The 14,054-nt window shown below is 47.4% G+C and overlaps 1 pseudogene across 1 annotated transcript; it reads right to left on the bottom strand.

The window, feature by feature from the left end:
* Nucleotides 1–7,422: 7,422 nt before the first annotated feature.
* LOC307206087 (lysozyme C-like) lies at nucleotides 7,423–12,110 on the bottom strand (annotated as a pseudogene). Its single transcript, XR_013843955.1, has 4 exons — nucleotides 11,936–12,110; nucleotides 9,839–10,000; nucleotides 9,069–9,150; nucleotides 7,423–7,611 (listed from the first exon to the last, which is right to left on the bottom strand). The product of XR_013843955.1 is annotated as a lysozyme C-like (transcript).
* Nucleotides 12,111–14,054: the final 1,944 nt, after the last annotated feature.

Here is a 14,054-nt window from a genome sequence, read left to right as displayed (position 1 = left end):
GGCACGCCTGGAAGAAGCGGACCATTTGGATCCCTTCCAGTCGGGATTCAGGCCTCATCATGGGACTGAAACTGCCTTGGTTGCACTGGTTGATGATCTCCGGCGGGCTAGGGACAAAGGTGAGAGCTGTTTCCTAGTTCTGCTGGATCTCTCAGCGGCATTTGATACCATCGACCATGACATCCTTCTGGACCGTCTTGAGGGGCTGGGAGCTGGGGGCACTGTCATACAGTGGTTCCGCTCCTTCCTCCTGGGCCGTGTTCAGAAAGTGGTGGTGGGGGATGAGTGTTCAGACCCCTGGGGTCTCACTTGTGGGGTGCCTCAGGGTTCTGTCCTCTCCCCCATGCTTTTCAACATCTACATGCAGCCGCTGGGAGGGATCATCAGGAGGTTTGGGCTGGGTGTTCATCAGTATGCAGATGATACCCAGCTCTACCTCTCTTTTAAATCAGAACCAGTGAAGGCGGTAAAGGTCCTGTGTGAGTGTCTGGAAGCGGTTGGAGGATGGATGGCGGCTAACAGATTGAGGTTGAATCCTGACAAGACAGAAGTACTGTTTTTGGGGGACAGGAGGCGGGCAGGTGTGGAGGATTCCCTGGTCCTGAATGGGGTAACTGTGCCCCTGAAGGACCAGGTGCGCAGCCTGGGAGTCATTTTGGACTCACAGCTGTCCATGGAGGCACAGGTCAAATCTGTATCCAGGGCAGCTGTTTACCAGCTCCATCTGGTACATAGGCTGAGACCCTATCTGCCTGCAGACTGTCTCGCCAGAGTGGTGCATGCTCTGGTTATCTCCCGCTTGGACTACTGCAATGCGCTCTACGTGGGGCTACCTTTGAAGGTGACCCGGAAACTACAACTAATCCAGAATGCGGCAGCTAGACTGGTGACTGGGAGCGGCCGCCGAGACCATATAACACCGGTCTTGAAAGACCTACATTGGCTCCCAGTACGTTTCCGAGCACAATTCAAAGTGTTGGTGCTGACCTTTAAAGCCCTAAATGGCCTCGGTCCAGTATATCTGAAGGAGCGTCTCCTCCCCCATCAGTCTGCCCGGACACTGAGGTCCAGCTCCGAGGGCCTTCTGGCGGTTCCCTCACTGCGAGAGGCCAAGTTGCAGGGAACCAGGCAGAGGGCCTTCTCGGTGGTGGCGCCCGCCCTGTGGAATGCCCTCCCATCGGATGTCAAGGCGATGAACAACTACCTGACATTCAGAAAACATCTGAAGGCAGCCCTGTTCAGGGAAGTTTTTAATATGTGACATTTTAGTGTATTTTTCATCTCTGTTGGAAGCCGCCCAGAGTGGCTGGGGAAACCCAGCCAGATGGGCGGGGTACAAATAATAAATTATTATTATTATTATTATTATTATTATTATTATTATTATTATAAAAATACAGTAATCAGTTCCATTCGGAAGCCTCATGCTCTGTTGAGTTCATGTAGAGTGGGTACCCTTGTAATAAGACTTTGAATAATAGGCAAATACTTTAAATGCAAAATAGTAACAGTACTAAGAATAGATCCAAGTTTGAGCAAAAACTCCTGTCTTTGGTTCTAACTTTTATTTGCCAGGGCCCTCAGCCACAGGCCCAGCTAACATATGCACATCAGGGACACACTGCTACATTTTGTTGCAGCACCCTACGTCCAAATAAATGGCAAGGATGCCCAAGTTGGATTGGACATGCAGTGAGACAAGGACACAGGAGTATATATCTTTTGTCAGGCCTAAAGTACCACTGATCCATTGGGGAGCTCCCTTTCATTCACCTCCCATCAGAGACAAGGTGTGGGCTTTTTAATTGCCATCAGCTGTGAATTGATGCTATTGAATTCTGGTGCTGGAGGAGACTCTTGAGAGTCCCATGGACTGCAAGAAGATCAAACCTATCCATTCTGAAGGAAATCAGCCCTGAGTGCTCACTGGAAGGACAGATCCTGAAGCTGAGGCTCCAAGACTTTGGCCACCTCATGAGAAGAGAAGACTCCCTGGAAAAGACCCTGATGTTGGGAAAGATGGAGGGCACAAGGAGAAGGGGACGACAGAGGACAAGATAGTGGGACAGTGTTCTCGAAGCTATGAACATGAGTTTGACCAAGCTGTGGGAGGCCGTGAAAGACAGGAGTGCCTGGCGTGCTCTGGTCCATGGGGTCATGAAGAGTCGGACACGACTAAACGACTAAACAGCAAGTGTCTATTTGACTTTGATGGACATCTGAGGAGGGAGGTATAGAGGTCATTAATGAATAAGCTTGGTTCTTCCCCCAACCCCTCTGTCTTCTATCTCTAAGGGTTGTGGGAAAGCAGCTGATGTACCTGTTGATATACAGTGGTACCTCGGGTTACAGACGCTTCAGGTTACAGACTCCGTTAACCCAGAAATATTACCTCAGATTAAGAATTTTGCTTCAGGATGAGAACAGAAATCGCGCGGTGGCAGGAGGAGGCCCCATTAGCTAAAGTGGAGCTTCAGGTTAAGAACCGTTTCAGGTTAAGAATGGACCTCCAGAACGAATTAAGTTCTTAACTCGAGGTACCACTGTATTGCTAATGGTGATAATATTTTTTTAATTGAATAATGATGCTTCTGGAATCTCTAATAATTTGAAGCCTTGAATGTCTCATTCCCTCTATAGTGGGGCTGTGGTTTTTTATGGTAAGTTTATGCCTTTCTTAGCCAGGTTTTCATAATCTCTAGCATGCACTCCTCAGGCACAATCTGTTTCTGATGACTGCAAGTATCTTTATTCAGAAAGCTATGCTTTCAAATTTAAAAGCAGGCTTCTGGGAATGCAGTGGAGATCTTTACCTTGACTTAAATGCTTGCTCATCTGCTGTCCAGATGTTGCCAGCTGTTGAACAACTTCAAGGCCCTCTCCTTCCTTATAGTTCTTCTAGTGGATCGGGACCAGGCAGTGCTTCCAATGAATGGCTGTTGTAGGTGAAGTGGGACACCTTTCTTTATTTGTGAAGAATTTTAAGCTGCCCTTCATTAATTAAATGTTTGATATCAAGGTGGTGCAGAAAAAATTATGACTAAAGATGGTTCACTCACCGCTGATACAAACACAAAATATAAAATGATAAAAACATGATCCAAACAACATTTCTATTAAAACTAAAAAAAGGAATAAATTTCTTGACTTTAAGAAAGCCGACTTCATAAAACTTAGGGAAGTGCTGGGTGAGATCCCATGGACAGTAATACTAAAAGGAAAGGGAGTTCATGATGGCTGGGAGTTTGTTAAGAGGGAGATAGTAAAAGCACAACTTCAGGCAATACCAATGAGACGGAAACATGGAAGGTGCCTAAAGAAGCCGGGGTGGCTATCTAAAGAACTTTTAACTGAGTTAAGATTAAAAAAGGATGTGTACAAAAAATGGACAAGGGGGGAAACCACCAAAGAGGAATTCAAACAAATAGCCAGCACGTGTAGACACAAAGTCAGAAAAGCTGAAGCACAGAATGAACTCAGGCTTGCTAGAGAGGTTAAAAGCAACAAAAAAGGCTTTTATGGGTATGTTCGTAGCAAAAGGAAGAACAAAGAAACAGTGGGGTCACTCAGAGGAGAAGATGGTGAAATGCAAACAGGGGACACAGAAAGGGCTGAACTCCTCAATGCCTTCTTTGCCTCAGTCTTCTCCGATAAAGAAAACAATGCCCGACCTGAAGAATTTGGAGCAAATGATTCAGCAGAGGAAGCACAGCCCAGAATAACTAAGGAGATAGTACAAGAATACTTGGCTAGTCTAGATGTATTCAAGTCTCCAGGGCCAGATGAACTGCATCCAAGAGTATTAAAAGAACTGGCAGATGTGATCTCAGAACCACTGGCAGTCATCTTTGAGAATTCCTGGAGAACAGGCGAAGTCCCGGCAGACTGGAGGAGGGCAAATGTTATCCCTATTTTCAAAAAGGGGAAAAGAGAGGACCCAAATAATTACCGCCCAGTCAGTCTGACATCAATACCAGGGAAGATTCTGGAGCAGATCATTAAGCAAACAGTCTGTGAGCACCTAGAAAGGAATACTGTGATCACCAATAGTCAGCATGGATTTCTGAAAAATAAGTCATGTCAGACGAACCTGATCTCGTTTTTTGACAGAATTACAAGCCTGGTAGATGAAGGGAACGCAGTGGATGTAGCCTACCATGGTTTCAGCAAGGCATTTGACAAGGTGCCCCATGATATTCTTGTAAAGAAGCTGGTAAAATGCGGTCTTGACTATGCTACCACTCAGTGGATTTGTAACTGGCTGACTGACCGAACCCAAAGGGTGCTCATCAATGGTTCCTCTTCATCCTGGAGAAGAGTGACTAGTGGGGTGCCACAGGGTTCTGTCTTGGGCCCGGTCTTATTCAACATCTTTATCAACGACTTGGATGATGGACTCAAGGGCATCCTGATCAAATTTGCAGATGACACCAAACTGGGAGGGGTGGCTAACACCCCAGAGGACAGGATCACACTTCAAAACGACCTTGACAGATTAGAGAACTGGGCCAAAACAAACAAGATGAATTTTAACAGGGAGAAATGTAAAGTATTGCACTTGGGCAAAAAAAATGAGAGGCACAAATACAAGATGGGTGACACCTGGCTTGAGAGCAATACATGTGAAAAGGATCTAGGAGTCTTGGTTGACCACAAACTTGACATGAGCCAACAGTGTGACGCGGCAGCTAAAAAAGCCAATGCAATTCTGGGCTGCATCAATAGGAGTATAGCATCTAGATCAAGGGAAGTAATAGTGCCACTGTATTCTGCTCTGGTCAGACCTCACCTGGAGTACTGTGTCCAGTTCTGGGCACCACAGTTCCAGAAGGACACTGACAAACTGGAACGTGTCCAGAGGAGGGCAACCAAAATGGTCAAAGGCCTGGAAACGATGCCTTATGAGGAACGGCTAAGGGAGCTGGGCATGTTTAGCCTGGAGAAGAGGAGGCTAAGGGGTGATATGATAGCCATGTTCAAATATATAAAAGGATGTCACATAGAGGAGGGAGAAAGGTTGTTTTCTGCTGCTCCAGAGAAGCGGACATGGAGCAATGGCTCCAAACTACAAGAAAGAAGATTCCACCTAAACATTAGGAAGAACTTCCTGACAGTAAGAGCTGTTTGACAGTGGAATTTGCTGCCAAGGAGTGTGGTGGAGTCTCCTTTTTTGGAGGTCTTTAAGCAGAGGCTTGACAACCATATGTCAGGAGTGCTCTGATGGTGTTTCCTGCTTGGCAGGGGGTTGGACTCGGTGGCCCTTGTGGTCTCTTCCAACTCTATGATTCTATGATTCTATGAATAGAATCTAGTAAGTCAGATTTAAACAGTAAAATGCATGGAGAAGTGTGACCGCTGTACAAGTATATTGGGAAACAGAACCATGTTCCAGAATCCTGTGGGCTGCCCCTGCCTCTCAATATCTCACTCCCCTCTTTCCTGGGTCAGATGTGAGGCTTCCACGGAGCTCACTCCAAATGGAGGCCTGAACTTGCTTAAGGACGGGCATTGGTGCTTGTTCCTGCATTGTGGAGGGGACCCAAATGTGGTGTCAACCAGGCATTGCTTATTATTACTGTCAGTGGCTCTCCGAGGTGTCTTGGGCAGTGGTCTTTCTCAGTATCAGCTCGTGATCCCTTCTTAGACTGGATCTACATTGTTAAAAAACGCAGTAGAAAAAAAATGCTATAAAAGCTCTCAATGCCAAATCCCCCTGGTGACAGATCACAGCTCTACAACGCCATCTGGTGTCACATGTTTATAATGCAGTTATAATGATATAATTGATGAGTGTAAAAAAGTAAAGGGTAAAGGGACCCCTGACCATTAGGTCCAGTCATGGCTGACTCTGGGGTTGTGGCGCTCTGAGTCCTAAGTGTAGATTTGAAGCTGGGACCTTCTGCTTGTACAGCATGTGCTCTGTCACACAGTGAGGGCCCCCAAGAAATGCACCCTTGATGCACACCCCACCTCTCCCAGGTCAAGGTGGCCCAAGGGTGCATACTTCACCCCCACGTCGTCTCTGTTCTCAGATGCCCCATGCAAAGGGTGAGAGGGCATCCTGTGCATTTGCCTGCTCTGCAAGATGGGACTGCAGCTGGGCTCCCAGGTTGTTCCACCTGCGCCTAAATTTCTGAATAATGTCATGGATAAACTTGATACGCCTTTTCCTTTTTTAGCTTGCCCATGGCTGGCTGTGGTCCACAAGAGCTTTTAGAATGGTAAGCACCAGTGCCAGATTTACGTATAAGCTAAACAAGCTATAGCTTAGGGCCCCACCCACAAAAGACTTTAAGGGGGGGGACTGTATGTACATTTCCAAAATAGAAGATAAAAAACAAACAAAATAAAACCTACATACAGCAACAGTGTTTTAGTTTGTAGGCTACTATGATGTTAGTAATGGGCCCGTCTGCTATATAAAGGGCCCCATTACCTTCAGTAGCTTAGGGCCTCATCAGACCTAAATCTGGCCCTGGTAAGTACACACATTGTTTGAGCTAAAGGGGACTGGAGGTGGAACTGTGGGACCAACCTATCCATGAATGGCCCTTTTTGTTTAGATTGGAGAGTGGCTGAAGACAGAGCCCTGACAGGCAGTGGGAGGGGCACCTAAACCCTTCCCTCTCTGCCATCCCTACACCCCCCTCACCAAATTGTCCTTACAAGAAGTTTCAAATGTTTCAAACTTGGAGCAAGGAAATGGGCATACAGTGGTACCTCACGTTAAGAACTTAATTCGTTCTGGAGGTCCGTTCTTAACCTGAAATTGTTCTTAACCTGAAGCACCACTTTAGCTAATGGAGCCTCCCGCTGCTGCTGCGCCGCTGAAGCACGATTTCTGTTCTCATCCTGAAGCAAAGTTCTTAACCCGAGGTACTGTTTCTGGGTTAGCGGAGTCTGTAACCTGAAGCGCCTGAACCTGAGGTACCACTGTACTATACTTCAGTTGATGCAGCCTAGAATAGCATTAGCTTTTTTTTTGCTGCTGCTGCTGCTTCACCCTGTTGACTCATGCTAAACTTGTGGTCCACCAAGACCCCAAATCCTTTTCACATGTACTGCTAGTAAGCCAGGTGTCCCCTATCCTATATTTATATATATATTCAGCGAGTGCTGAAGACACACACTTCTCTACCCTGACCCTTGGCACTGGAATGTATGTTCTCGGGGGCCCCCCCTATTCCTGTGACTGAGTTTTAAATTGCTGTAACCTGCTGTGGGACTTGCTGGTGGAAGGCAAGCAATAAATGTAAACAAGAACAGCAACAATAACAATGGCTCAATAAGCAGGTCATCGTCTAATCTTCTAGGTACGTAGTTCCTACCACCTTTTTGCAACCTGCGTGAATAACCCAGGAGTTCACCTGCCTAGGGCATCCTCGGAGCAACTCCTCCCAAGGTGTAAAGACAGGTCTCAACTGTGTTTTAATGCATTTATTTCTGGAACTCAGCAGAGCTGTTTCTTGCCAGATAATAACCCTAATAATGAGTGTGGACTTGGTTTATTAGCATCCCTGCTGACACCAGGGGGCAGTGTTCCTCTACACGTTGCATCCTGCAACATATTGAGACAGGTCCCGACCTTGACAATATAATCTCCATGCCACCCTGGAAATGAAAATAAAACAGATTAGGACACATCCAACAACACGCTGTGTACATGTTACCAACTTAAAACATAGCTAGTTGTTCTTTTTTTCTCAATTTGGCTTGAAGCTGGCCATGACCTGAAGCTGGAAGAATGTGTTGAACTCAGCCTTTGCTTTATCTGCTTTCACCCCTCTCTAATTATTATTATTAAAATGTTTATGATGGCTTAAAATACACACACACACACACACACACACACACACACGCTGCCCTGAACATTGTCACTAATACAAAGAGTCAGATATAAATATAAATAGACTTAACAAAAAATGGCAGCCTCCGCAGAGAGAGGGTGATTCTGCTGGGGATGTTAATGATCTGGTCAGACCCCGCATGGGTATAAGACAGAAATCCCCTAAATACAGGGCAGGCTTTGCATAAGGAACCAAGACCAGTGAATCAGACAGAGGTACAGCAGGCAGGCCTCTCTGGCAGATGTGGACTCAGAGAAGCCCTTAGGTGACACAGTCACTTGTTTCTTGTGGCAGAGTAAGGTAAAGGGTAAAGGGATCCCTGACCATTAGGTCCAGTCGTGGCCGACTCTGGGGTTGCGGTGCTCATCTCGCTTTACTGGCCGAGGGAGCCGGCATACAGTTTCCGGGTCATGTGGCCAGCATGACTAAGCCGCTTCTGGCGAAACCAGAGCAGCGCACGGAAACGCCGTTTGCCTTCCCATCAGAGTGGTACCTATTTATCTACTTGTACTTTGACGTGCTTTCGAACTGCTAGGTTGGCAGGAGCAGGGACCGAGCAACGGGAGCTCACCCTGTCGCAGGGATTCGAACCGCCAACCTTCTGATCGTCAAGTCCTAGGCTCTGTGGTTTAACTCACAGCGCCACCCACATCCCTATTGTGTCAGAGTAGCAGTTCTCTAATGCTAAGGCTGGTAGTGTGACCAGTTCAACCACACAGGGCACCAAAACAATGATGTAGAATGGAGTGCCAAAGGTATCCCCCTCCCAAATGTTAGTGTAGCACAAGACACTGCTGAAAATTGAGAGCCCAAAGGCCACCACTGTCCAGTGGCGAGCGCTGAAAGTTTTCCTAGGGGAACAGTTAGGGCCAGAGGCAACAGCTTGTGAGGGAGATGGGGGGGGGGGCAATGTCATGCATGTGAAACTGTGATGTCCTGACGCTGCACATGTGAGCATCACACCAGGCAGAAGCTTCCCGGGCACCAGGGGAACATTTAGTGGACTAGCCTAGACCCCTTAGTCCAGTGACTGCACACCATGGTCATCATCTAATGGCCTCACAGTATTCCCCAGCTCACACTTTGGGAACAACCATGTTACAGGCCATTTCCCATTTCCAGCGTGACCTTGTGCTTCTGCAGTGACTGGGTGTCTGGGCAGACGCCTCCACCTCTTGCAAGGAAACGCCACTAAGAGTTTTCTCCCAACAGACTTCTTACCAGGCACCCATTCCATCCTCTGAGTTGTCAACCACAATCTTAGCACAAGCCACATCTGGAGCGACGTTGTCTGTCAGCAGTTCTGCAAGGAAAGAAGATGGAATACAGACATGAAAGGTCCCTGCTGGGATGCTATAGGTCTGGATAAGTTTTGCAGTGACGGGGCATGGGTGCAGGTAGGTAAAAAAAAGGATTAAAAAGGTAAAAAGGGAGGGTGTAAAGTAGGCCAAACAATATCGCTTGACCCATCCATGGTTGTCACTGACCCACTGCCCATTAGCATGCAATTTGAAATGCCCTGTTGCATCAAGAAGGATGCAATATTTCTATACCCTTATGAATTCCAAGTCAAATAAATGCATTTGCTGAGGTCTCACTCCTACAATGTTCAGTTATATGTGTAACTTGAAATCCCCTGGTTTGGGGGGGGGGGGGGCGGCATTTCAGGGAGGAAGCCCCAGCCAGCATACATCAATGTACAAATACGGTCAGGCTAGACTGCTGACTCACGGCTATCCTACTTTCCACCTTTGGTGTTGTGGACGCCACACCTGCAAAGAGCAGAAGGTGAGGAAGGACAACTGGTCCTTTCTGTCTCCCAAAAGTGTTTGATGTGGCTTACATCACAATTTACATCAGGGTGGGGAACATGTGGCCCTCCAGATGTCGTTAGAGTCTACCTTCCATCAGCCCCAGCCAACATCTGGTGGGCCAAAGGTTCTCCATCTCTGAATGAGGCAAAACTCTCTCCAGGGGAAGCCAATTCTCACCAGAGCATTGAATTCTGCACATGTTGGAACTCGGCTGACTGCCATCCTGGCACCAGTAACGACTGTTGATCTGGAAGATACCAAAGTCAGTGCTGCCATCGTAGTCATTGTAGTGCATGGCAGCAGTATTCTAGCTGCTCTCGTGGCATGCCGTGCAGACCCCAGAGACAGACACATAATCAGGTGAGAGCTAAGTCTGGGAAGATGCCCCATTCTTCACCTCCTCTCCGCAGGTGTTTCAAAACCCTGCCTTATCAGGAGCTGTTCAGAGAGTCAGTGATCCGGACACGGAGGGGGGCAGTGGAGCTGCCCAGCAAGGAGTCACAGGGCACTGCTGCCCCACCCTTCTCCGCCTCTTCCAGGACAGTTGAGGAGCCTGGCCTCCTCCTCACAAGCAGGAATGGCAATAGCTGACCTCATGCTACCAGATGGCCAATGCATGTCTGGGTCTGGGATTCTGCTGAGCTGCATCCCCCCCCCCCCCCGCCCCTGGGATCATGCTCGGTTTGGAGCAGGTCTGTGTGTGAAGCCACTCAGGGTGTTTTGATTTTTCCACAGCTGCAGCTGCCTTGAGGGAGATATCTTTTGGGGGGACGGTCTCCAGAGAGTATCCACTAATTCTCCTTTAACAATAGCCGGGTGCAAAAGAAGACAGAACCCCTGCACCTTTCCATAGTTGCCTAAAGGGGGGGGCGGGATTTCATAAAATGCGGCTTGTTGTGTCAGCTACCTGCCCCACACCTGACGCAGCATCTGGGGCGGGGGGAGGACACAGAAAACAAACCAGAATGGAAATCATGCTGTTAGAGTTCTGACTACTACAGTAGTCATTTCAGTTTTGTTCCACCTCTGAACAATTCCATCTCCAAGAAATGCCCCGGCTTCATCCCGTTCACCTCTACGCTGCATCCTTCCACTTCTCCCTAGATGGATGCACAAACCATCCTCTTCACCCCAGTTCACTCATTCACACCATCATTTAAACCCTACTCCTGCAACCCTATAGCACAGGGGTCCTCAAACTATGGCCAGCGGGCCAGATCTGGCCTGCCAGGGTCCTGAACCTGGCCCGCCTGCAAGGCCTGAGGCGCGGAAACGGCTGGGCAGGAAGAGCCCTGAGGTAAAACACGTGAATGTAACAAAGGCCTGGTAACACGGTTGATACTGCCAGCACCAGCTGCTTGATAACGGCGCACGGCCCCTTTAAGCCACTGGAGGGGGGGCGGCTGCAAAGGACCCCCTTCCACGCCAGCCCTTGCCCTCCTCCCTTCCCCTCCGGCCGGCTCCATGCTCGCCAGAGCAGCGCCTCACCGACCGGTTGCGCACACAAGTCCCACGCGGCAACCGGGGCAACCTTAAAAGTTAGGGAAGCACCAAAAACACAGGCAAGATATGCAATAGAATTAGCAAGAAGAGACGTCTGAATCACAACAGTTTATTGTACAAGGGAATCTCCATGTAAATAGTGGTGGGTTAATCTTTAAAATAAAGCTCTCCACCCAAACTTCCCCAAGTTTGAAAATAAACTTCAATGCAGAGAAAGTCACATGCATGAGGAACAAGAACATCAAAAGAAGAAATGAAGTATAAAGGTGAGGTATAGGTAATTTATATTATTACTGATAGCGCCTGTTGTGTGTCTGTTCTAGCTATTATTTTGAAACAAGGTTTTTTTAAAAAAAAAAACACAACAACAACATGAAAAAGAGCATGTTTCTGGCACCTCTTTAGTCCGGCCCCTAACAGTGTCTGAGGGACAGTGAACCGGCCCCCTGTTTAAAAAGTTTGAGGACCCCTGCTATAGCAGGATGCAGCAGAGCATGTTGCAGATTAGCTATAGAAATGTGGAAGGAGGCCACCTTCCCCTCATAATGACAGCCAGACACATGGTCAGAGAGACCCAGAAGATCAAATACTCACCCCAAATGGAGTGTGAGAGAGAGAGAGTGTGTGTGTGTGTGTGTGTGTGTGTGTGTGTGTGTGTGTGTACACACACACACACACACACACACACCCCGCATGCCCCACTCTCAGATAAATTCTGTCTTTTCATCATGCCTACCTAGTCAAGACCCAGATGTCCCCCAGTGGACTCACAGTTGGCCAGGCTGTAGCCAGCATAACCATCTAAGCCCAGCTGCTGGAGCCTCTGAGCCAGCTCACAGCGCCCATAGACCAGGCCTTCTCCTGTGGCGAGGAGACCGGTGAGCAAGGGCAGCAGCCAAAGAGCCTTCATCGTCGCACTTCAGGAGGGCAAGGAGCAAGGTGAGGGTGTCACGCCTACTTTTATAGAGGCTCTTTGGCACTCCTCTGGAAAGCAGCCAAGTCGGTAGGACTTCAAGAGACCTTTGAGGACGTTGGCCCTGACCTTGCTTAGCTAATCAGCGTGTGTGTGTCAACAAGAAGCAGCAGGCGTGGACTCCCTGGGTCCCCCCCCTCCCTGTGGCAGAGGGCTGAGAGCTGTAGCTCCAGCTTCCAAGTTGTATTACTAGATTGTAATTAATTCATTTTTTAAAAAAAAGTATTGCCATACTATATTTGATAAATTCACAATATAATCAATTTTATTCCTGTATTAGAATTTTAATTTTAATGCACAAATAAGGCAGTTTATGGGAATTTTCTATGGGTGGTATTCAACCAAGTCTTACTCAGAATAGACCCACTGAAATTAATGGACCTCATTTTGTCATGTTCATTAATTTCAACGGGCTATATTCAATGAAATCGTTGCACTAGCACAGGGGTATGGAAACCTTTTGACTCCGTGGGTCAGATCCTGACCAGAATCAGCCTTGTGAGCCAATGTTGACAAATGGGTGGGGCCTCTCACCTGACAATCACAAGGCCACCACCTCCTCCTATTCTTATAGTGATTGGTTACCTCTCTATGAGCCTGCAGAGTTATCCTTGACAACTTTCATGACCTAGTCAAAAGGACTTTCCTAGGATTGCCTCCTGACTTTTATCTTCCCACCTTCTGAACCCAGAGCAAACAGTGAGGTGGTTTGATTCTTGCTTCTTATTCTGTGTCCAGTGGAAAATCTGGCACCTGGCTGTTTGCAAAGGAGTCATCTGGCTCCAGCGGCACAGACTGTTCCTTCACCGCTGGGAAGGGTGCCAAGCGGCTTCATACTTGCACATTAGTTCTCCATAAACAGAAAGCAGCCCTATATTATGTGGCATGACCCTGCCTTTAAAGCATCTTCAGAGCACATCTTTTCCTTCAAAGAATGCTGGGCATGGTAGTTTGACAGGAATTGTAACTCCCTGAGGGGTAAACTGCAGTGCCCAGAATTCTTTGAGGGAAGCATCCTCATGGATGCAGAACATTATATGGCAAGTGTGAACGTGCAACTTCTGCAGACTGAAATGGCCAGTTATGGTGCAAATAAACTGGCTTCAATAAGGGATTTTCATACAAATGTTAAAACCTTGAACTTGGTAGCAGATTGGCAGCCAGTGCAAATCTTTACTTAGAGGTGTAACACATGCAGGCAGGAACTCAGGCCTGAAAGAAGTTAAGCAGCAGCTTTCTGTAGTAAATGGATTTTCCAGACCAAGTACAAGGGAAGCCCTGCATAGACGTGGACCATTAGGTGGAAGACTGCCTGCACTTTTGCTTTTTGTCTACAGAGAAAAAGTACTGGCTGAATGATTTTTGGGGTGGGAGAGGGTGTGTAAAATGAAAGCTAGAAAGAGAAGGAGTCCGGAATCAGAAGAATCTTTATTTGCATCAGCCACTAGCCACAGCGATAAAATAAAATACAATGTACTGAAGATAGAGGTAAAAAGGCAACTGTACAAAATACGTTCTAGAGGCTTACAGCTATAATCAAATAATAGCTCTTATTCTAATTGCCCCTGCTAAAAACCTTGCAGTTTTTGCTGTCACCTGCTCATCTTGATCTGCCAAGAGAAAGGACACTGTGGCAGTGGCTGGGCGACCTGGCATGGACAATAATAGAGGGGTCATAACCTCACGCCTCAAATCATTATAAAGAGTGCAAGCCAGACGCACATGAGCCACTGACTCAATACTGCCATCTCCACATGGACATGACTGTTTTTCCAGCAGGATTTTTTGAAACTGACCCTCAAGTACAGCCGAAGATGAAAGTGCAAAAGTAAAAGCGCATCTGTATTTTGGAATTGTTACATTTTGCAAATAGGGTGCCAAAGTGTCAAAATGACTAGGTGGAAAATAATCATACCA

The sequence above is a fragment of the Podarcis cretensis genome (genome assembly GCF_951804945.1).
Source record: "Podarcis cretensis genome assembly, chromosome: 17".
Classification (NCBI taxonomy): Eukaryota; Metazoa; Chordata; class Lepidosauria; order Squamata; family Lacertidae; genus Podarcis; species Podarcis cretensis.
Note: the sequence above shows the minus strand (reverse complement) of the source record. Positions and strands in the feature narration are given on the sequence as shown.